This window comes from Arachis hypogaea, chromosome 14 (genome assembly GCF_003086295.3).
Source record: "Arachis hypogaea cultivar Tifrunner chromosome 14, arahy.Tifrunner.gnm2.J5K5, whole genome shotgun sequence".
Classification (NCBI taxonomy): Eukaryota; Viridiplantae; Streptophyta; class Magnoliopsida; order Fabales; family Fabaceae; genus Arachis; species Arachis hypogaea.
The window spans coordinates 23,833,888-23,842,548 of NC_092049.1; the positions used below are offsets into that span (position 1 = coordinate 23,833,888).

An 8,661-nucleotide genomic window follows, 5' to 3' on the forward strand; every position below is an offset into this window, starting at 1 on the left:
GATGCTCATCATCATTCTCACTTATGAACGCGTGCCTGACAAACACTTCCGTTCTACATGCAAACAAGCTAGAATGAATATATTTTCGATATCTAATACAGAGGACCGAGTTCGAGATATTAGAATCTTCGTGGTATAAGTTAGAACCCATGGATGGCCATTCTTGAGATCCGGAAAGTCTAAACCTTGTCTGTGGTATTCTGAGTAGGATCTGGGAAGGGATGGCTGTGACGAGCTTCAAACTCGCGAGTGCTGGGCGTAGTGACAGACGCAAAAGGATAGTAAATCCTATTCCAGTATGATCGAGAACCGACAGATGATTAGCCATGCAGTGACAGTGCATTGGACCATTTTCACAGAGAGGATGGAATGTAGCCATTGACAACGGTGATGCCCTACATAAAGCTTGCCATGGAAAGGAGTAGGACTGATTGGATGAAGACAGCAGGAAAGCAAAGGCTCAGAGGAACGAAAGCATCTCTATACGCTTATCTGAAATTCTCACCAATGAATTACATAAGTATCTCTATCCTATTTTAATTATCTTTTAGTACACTGTAATTTGTTAATACATTTGAATCCGCCTGACTGAGATCTATAAGGTGACCATAGCTTGCTTCAAGCCGACAATCTCCGTGGGATCGACGTTTACTCACGTAAGGTTTATTACTTGGACGACCCAGTGCACTTGCTGGTTAGTTGTGCGAAGTTGTGACAAAGAGCTAATATTATGAACGTGCGCATTGAGTTTTTAGCGCCGTTTCCAAGGAGATGAACCGTCACGATTTCTGCGCACCAAGTTTTTGGCGCCGTTCCCGGGGATTGTTCGAGTTTGGACAACTGACGGTTCATCTTGTTGCTCAGATTAGGTAATTTTATTTTATTTTATTTTTAAGCTTTTTATTTCTTATTTTCAAAAAATACAAAAAAAAAATTTCTTTTTTCGTTTTTCCCAATTAATTTTCGAAAAATACAAAAAAATTTACAAATTCATAAAATCAAAAATATTTTTGTGTTTCTTCTTTGAGTCTAGAGTCAATTTTTAAGTTTGGTGTCTTGCATATTTTTGTTTTTTTTCAATAATTTTCGAAAATTCATGCATGTGTTCTTCATGATCTTCAAGTTGTTCTTGGCCAGTCTTCTTGTTTGATCTTCATGTTTTCTTGTTTTGTGTCTTTTGTTGTTTTTCATATGCATTTTTGTATTCATATTGTCTAAGCATTGGAAATTTCTAAGTTTGGTGTCTTGCATATTTTTTTTTCTTAAAAATTTTCAAAAATAAGTCTTGATGTTCATCTTGATCTTCAAAGTGTTCTTGGTGTTCATCTTGACATTCAAAGTGTTCTTGCATGCATCAAGTGTTTTGATCTCGATTTTTTACGTGTTGTATCATTTTTATATTTTTCTCTTCCCTCATTTAAATTCAAAATATATATATATATCTTTCCCTTATTTCACTCATAAATTTCAAAAATTTGGATTGACTTTTTCAAAATTTTTTAAAATCTAGTTGTTTCTTATGAGTCAAATCAATTTTTCAATTTAAAAATCTTATCTTTTCAAAATCTTTTTCAAAAATCAAATCTTTTTCATTTTTCTTATTTATTTTCGAAAATTTTAAAAATATTTTTCAAAAATCTTTTTCTTAATTTTATCTCATAATTTTCGAAAATATTATCAACAATTAATGTTTTGATTCAAAAATTTCAAGTTTGTTACTTTCTTGTTAAGAAAGATTCAAACTTTAAGTTCTAGAATCATATCTTGTGATTACTTGTGAGTCAAGTCATTAATTTTGATTTTAAATTTCAAATCTTTTTCAAAACTAATTTTAATCATATCTTTCTATCATATCTTTTTAAATCATATCTTTTTTTAAAAAAAATTTGATTTTAAAATATCTTTTCTAACTTCTTATCTTCTTATCTTTTTAAAATTGATTTTCAAATCTTTTTCAACTAACTAATTGACTTTTTGTTTGTCTCTTATCTTTTTCAAAACAACCTAACTAACTCTCTCTCTAATTTTCGAAAATCCCCTCCCTCTTTTTCAAATTTCTTTTTTAATTAACTAATTGTTTTAATTTTAATTTAATTTCAAATTTAATTTTCGAAATTTTACTTTAAATTTTATTTTTTATTTTAATTAATTTTTAAAATTCCCTCTCTCTCATCTCCTTCTATTTATTTATTCATCTACTAACACTTCTCCTCACCCAAAATTCGAACCCCTTCTTCTCCTCTGAGTTCGAATTCTTCTCTTCTTCATTCTTTTTCTTCTTTTCTTCTACTCACACAAGGGAACCTCTATACTGTGGTAAAAAGGATCCCTATTATTATTTTCTATTCCCTTCTTTTTCATATGAGCAGGAGCAAGGACAAAAATATTCTTGTTGAAGCAGACCCTGAATCTGAAAGGACTCTGAAGAAAAAACTGAGAGAAGCTAAAATACAACAATCCAGAGACAACCTTACAGAAATTTTCGAAAAGGAAGGGGAGATGGCAGCCGAAAATAATAATAATGCAAGGAGGATACTTGGTGATTATACTACACCTACTTCCAAGTTTGATGGAAGAAGCATCTTAATCCTTACCATTGGAGCAAACAATTTTGAGCTGAAACCTCAATTAGTTGCTCTAATGCAACAGAACTGCAAATTCCATGGACTTCCATAAGAAGATCCCTATCAGTTTTTAACTGAGTTCCTGCAGATCTGTGAGACTGTTAAGACTAATGAAGTAGATCCTGAAGTCTACAGGCTCATGTTTTTCCCTTTTGCTGTAAGAGACAGAGCTAGAACATGGTTGGACTCACAACCTAAGGATAGCCTGAACTCCTTGGATAAGCTGGTCACAGCCTTCTTGGCTAAGTTCTTTCCTCCTCAAAAGCTGAGCAAGCTTAGAGTGGATGTTCAGACCTTCAAGAAAAAAGATGATGAATCCCTCTATGAAGCTTGGGAAAGATACAAGGAGATGACCAAAAGGTGTCCTCCTGACATGCTTTCAGAATGGACCATTCTGGATATATTCTATTATGGTCTGTCTGAGTTCTCCAAGATGTCACTGGACCATTCTGCAGGTGGATCCATTCACCTAAAGAAAATGCCTGCAGAAGCTCAAGAACTTATTGACATGGTTGCAAATAATAAATTCATGTATACTTTTGAGAGAAATTCCGTGAATAATGGGACGCCTTAGAGGAAGGGAGTTCTTGAAATTGATGCTCTGAATGCCATATTGGCTCAAAACAAAGTGTTGACTCAGCAAGTCAACATGATTTCCCAAAGTCTGAATGGATGGCAAAATGCATCCAACAGTACTAAAGAGGCATCTTCTGAAGAAGAAGCTTATGATCCTGATAACCCTGCAATAGCAGAGGTAAATTACATGGGTGAACCTTATGGAAACACCTATAATTCATCATGGAGAAATCATCCAAATTTCTCATGGAAGGATCAACAAAAGCTTCAACAAGGCTTTAATAATGGTGGAAGAAACAGGCTCAGCAATAGCAAGCCTTTTCCATCATCTTCTCAGCAACAGACAGAGAATTCTGAACAAAATACCTCTAATTTAAGAAACAGGCTCAGCAATAGCAAGCCTTTTCCATCATTCCTTGTTCTAAAATTTTCTGTTTTTTATTTCTTTATGTTAAGTGCTTATCTATGTTTGTGTCTTATTACATGATCATTAGTATTTAGTAACTATGTCTTAAAGTTATAAATGTCCTATGAATCCATCACCTCTCTTAAATGAAAAATGTTTTAATTCAAAAGAACAAGAAGTACATGAGTTTCGAATTTATCCTTGAACTTAGTTTAATTATATTGATGTGGTGACAATACTTTTTGTTTTCTGAATGAATGCTTGAATAGTGCATATGTCTTTTGAAGTTGTTGTTTAAGAATGTTAAATATGTTGGCTCTTGAAAGAATGATGACAAGGAGACATGTTATTTGATAATCTGAAAAATCATAAAAATGATTCTTGAAGCAAGAAAAAGCAGCAAAGAACAAAGCTTGCAGAAAAAAAATAATAGCAAAAAAAAAAGAGAGAAAAAGCAAGTAGAAAAAGGCAAAGCTCTTAAAACCAAAAGGCAAGAGCAAAAAGCCAATAGCCCTTAAAACCAAAAGGCAAGGGTAATAAAAAGGATCGAAGGCTTTGAGCATCAGTGGATAGGAGGGCCAAAAGGAATAAAATCCTGGCCTAAGCGGCTAAACCAAGCTGTCCCTAACCATGTGCTTGTGGCGTGAAGGTGTCAAGTGAAAACTTGAGACTGAGCGGTTAAAGTCAAGGTCCAAAGCAAAAAGAAGAGTGTGCTTAAGAACTCTGGACATCTCTAATTGGGGACTTTAGCAAAGCTGACTCACAATCTGAAAAGGTTCACCCAGTTATGTGTCTGTGGCATTTATGTATCCGGTGGTAATACTGGAAAACAAAGTGCTTAGGGCCACGGCCAAGACTCATAAAGTAGATGTGTTCAAGAATCAACATACTGAACTAGGAGAATCAATAACACTATCTGAACTCTGAGTTCCTATAGATGCCAATCATTCTGAACTTCAATGGATAAAGTGAGATGCTAAAACTATTCAAGAGGCAAAAAGCTACAAGTCCCACTCATCTGATTGGAGCTATGTTTCATTGATAGTTTGGAATTTATAGTATATTCTCTTCTTTTTATCCCATTTGATTTTCAGTTGCTTGGGGACAAGCAACAATTTAAGTTTGGTGTTGTGATGAGCGGATAATTTATACGCTTTTTGGCATTGTTTTTAGTAGGATCTAGTTACTTTTAGGGATGTTTTTATTATTTTTTATGTTAAATTCACATTTCTGGACTTTACTATGAGTTTGTATGTTTTTCTATGATTTCAGGTATTTTCTGGTTGAAATTGAGGGACTTGAGCAAAAATCAGATTCAGAGGTTGAAGAAGGACTGCTGATGCTGTTGGATTCTGACCTCCCTGCACTTAAAGTGAATTTTCTGGAGCTATAGAACTCAAAATAGCGCGCTTTTAATTGCGTTGGAACGTAGACATCCAGGGCTTTCCAGCAATATATAATAGTCCATACTTTGGCCGAGTTTAAAGGATGCGAAAGGGCATTGAACGCCAGTTCTACGCTGAAGTCTGGAGTTAAACGCCAGAAACACGTCACGAACCAGAGTTGAACGCCAAAAACATGTTACAACTTGGTGTTCAACTTCAGAAGAAGCCTCTGCACGTGTAGACTTCAAGATCAGCCCAAGCACACACCAAGTGGGCCCCGGAAGTGGATTTCTGCATCAATTACTTATTTCTGTAAACCCTAGTAACTAGTTTAGTATAAATAGGACTTTTTACTATTGTATTTTCATCCTGGATTGTATTTTTGATCCTGTGATCACGTTTGGGGGCTGGCCATTCGGCCATGCCTGAACCTTTATCACTTATGTATTTTCAACGGTAGAGTTTCTGCACTCCATAGATAAGGTGTGGAGCTCTGCTGTTCCTCATGATTTAATGCAAAGTACTACTATTTTTCTATTCAATTCAACTTATTCCGCTTCTAAGATATCTATTCGCACCCAAGAACATGATGAATGTGATGATTATGTGACGCTCATCATCATTCTCACTTATGAATGCGTGCCTGACAAACACTTCTGTTCTACAAGCAAACAAGGCAGAATGAATATCTCTTAGATTACTAATACAAGGGACCGAGTCCGAGATATTAGGATCTTCGTGGTATAAGTTAGAATCCATGGATGGCCATTCTTGAGATCCGGAAAGTCTAAACCTTGTCTGTGGTATTCCGAGTAGGATCCGGGAAGGGATGGCTGTGACGATCTTCAAACTCGCGAGTGTTGGGCGTAGTGACAGACGCAAAAGGATAGTAAATCCTATTCCAGTATGATCGAGAACCTCAAGATGATTAGCCGTGCCGTGACAGAGCATTTGGACCATTTTCACAATAAGGATGGGATGTAGCCATTGACAACGGTGATGCCCTATATACAGCTTGCCATGGAAAGGAGTAAGGACGATTGGATGAAGACAGCGGGAAAGCAGAGGTTCAGAGGAACGAAAGCATCTCTATACGCTTATCTAAAATTCTCACCAATGAATTACATAAGTATCTCTATCTTTATTTTCTGTTTATTTATTATTAAATTTTCAAAAACTCCATAACCATTTGATATCCGCCTGACTGAGATGTACAAGATGACCATAGCTTGCTTCATACCAACAATCTCCGTGGGATCGACCCTTACTCACATAAGGTTTTATTACTTAGACGACCCAGTGCACTTGCTGGTTAGTTGTATCGAAGTTGTGAACAAATTATGAATTAAGATCAGAGCACCAAGTTTTTGGAGCCTGGACATCACAATTTCGTGCACCAACATCCCTGTTGACTTCATAATCCTAGACACTGGGAAGGATGAGGATGAATCCATCATCCTTGGAAGACCCTTCCTAGCCACAGCAAAAGCTGTGATTGATGTGGACAGAGGAGAGTTGGTCCTTCAACTGAATAAAGACTACCTTGTGTTCAAGACTCAAGGTTCTCCTTCTGTAACCATGGAGAGGAAACATGAAAAGCTTCTCTCACTGCAGAGTCAACCAAAGCCCCCACAGTCAAACTCTAAGTTTAGTGTTGGGAGGCCTCAGCAAAACTCTAAGTTTGGTGTTGAATCCCCACATCCAAACTCTAAGTTTGGTGTTGGGAGTCTACAAAATTGACCTGATCACCTGTGTGGCTCCATGAGAACCCACTATCAAGCTATTGACATTAAAGAAGTGCTTGTTGGGAGGCAACCCAATTTTTATTTATCTAATTTTATTTTTAATTTTATTGTTCCTTCATGTTTTATTAGGTTCATGATCATGTGGAGTCACAAAATAAATACAAAAATTAAAAACAGAATCAAAAACAGCAGAAGGAAAATCACACCTTGGAGGAAGGACTTACTGGCGTTTAAACTGCAGTAAGGAGCATCTGGCTGGTGTTCAATGCCAGAACAGAGCATGGATCTGGCGTTGAACGACAGAAATAAGCAACATCCCGGCGTTCAAATGCCAGGAAAACACCCTGAGAAGAGCTGGCGCTGAACGCCAGAAACAAGCATAGAGCTGGCGTTCAACGCCAGAAACATGCTGCACATGGGCGTTGAACGCCCAGAACAAGCATTACTCTGGCGTTTAAACGCCAGAATTGCATGCAAAGGCGTTTTACATGCCTAATTGGTGCAGGGATGTAAATTCTTGACACCTCAGGATCTGTGGACCCACAGGATCATCTCAGGATTTGTGGACCCCACAGGATACCCACATACCTCCACTCATATTCTCCCCTCTTCTCAACATTCATCTTCTCTTTCCAATAAACACTCTTCCCCAAAACCTTTCACCAATCACCTCAATCTCTCTTCCCTATTACCCCTTCACCACTCACATCAATCCACCCTTCCCCATAAACCCCACCTACCTTCAAAATTCAAAATCACTTTCCCACCCAAACCCACCCAACATGGCCGAACCTACTCCCTCTCCCCTCACTATATAAACCCCTCAATCCTCCTTCATTTTCACACAACACAGCCCTATCTTCTATACCTTGGCCGACTACACCTCCCCCTCACTCTCCTCCATATTTTCTCTTCTTCTTCTTCTTTTCTTTCTTCTCTTGCTTGAGGGCGAGCAATATTCTAAGTTTGGTGTGGTAAAAGTATAGCTTTTTATTTTTCCATTACCATTGATGGCACCTAAGACCGGAGAAACCTCTAAAAAAGGAAAAGGAAAGACAAAAGCTTCCACCTCCGAGTCATGGGAGATGGAAAGATTCATCTCCAAATCCCATCAAGACCACTTCTATGATGTTGTGGCCAAGAAGAAGGTGATCCCCGAGGTCCCTTTCAAACTCAAGAAAAATAAGTATCCAGAGATCCGACATGAAATCCAAAGAAGAGGTTGGGAAGTTCTAACCAACCCCATTCAACAAGTCAGAATCCTAATGGTTCAAGAGTTCTATGCAAACGCATGGATCACTAGGAACCATGATCAAAGTATGAACCCGAATCCAAAGCATTAGCTCACCATGGTTCGGGGGAAGTACTTAGATTTTAGTCCGGAGAATGTAAGGCTGGCGTTCAACTTACCAATGATGGAAGAAAATGCACGCCCCTACACAAGAAAAGTCAACTTTAATCAAAGGTTGGACCAAGTCCTCATGGACATATGTGTGGAAGGAGCTCAATGGAAGATTGACTCAAGAGGCAAGCCGGTTCAATTAAGAAGACTGAACCTTAAGCCTGTAGCTAGAGGATGGTTGGAGTTCATTCAACGCTCAATCATTTCCACTAGCAACCGGTCTGAAGTTACTATAGACCGGGCCATCATGATCCATAGTATCATGATTGGGGAGGAAGTGGAAGTTCATGAGATTATACCTCAAGAACTCTACAAGGTGGCTGACAAGTCCTCCACTTTGGCAAGGCTAGCCTTTCCTCACCTTATTTGCCATCTATGCAATTCGGCTGGGATTGACATAGAGGGAGATATCCTCATTGATGAGGACAAGCCCATCACTAAGAAAAGGATGGAGCAAACAAGAGAGCCTATTCATGGATCTCAAGAGACGCATGAAGAAGCTCATCACCAAGAAATCCCTGAG

General features: G+C 37.8%; 1 non-coding gene across 1 annotated transcript; it reads right to left on the minus strand.

The window, feature by feature from the left end:
- Positions 1-2,895: 2,895 nt before the first annotated feature.
- Positions 2,896-3,003, minus strand: LOC112745133 (small nucleolar RNA R71). Its single transcript, XR_003173078.1, has one exon. It is a non-coding gene; the product is annotated as a small nucleolar RNA R71 (small nucleolar RNA).
- Between the last annotated feature and the right edge of the window lie 5,658 nt (positions 3,004-8,661).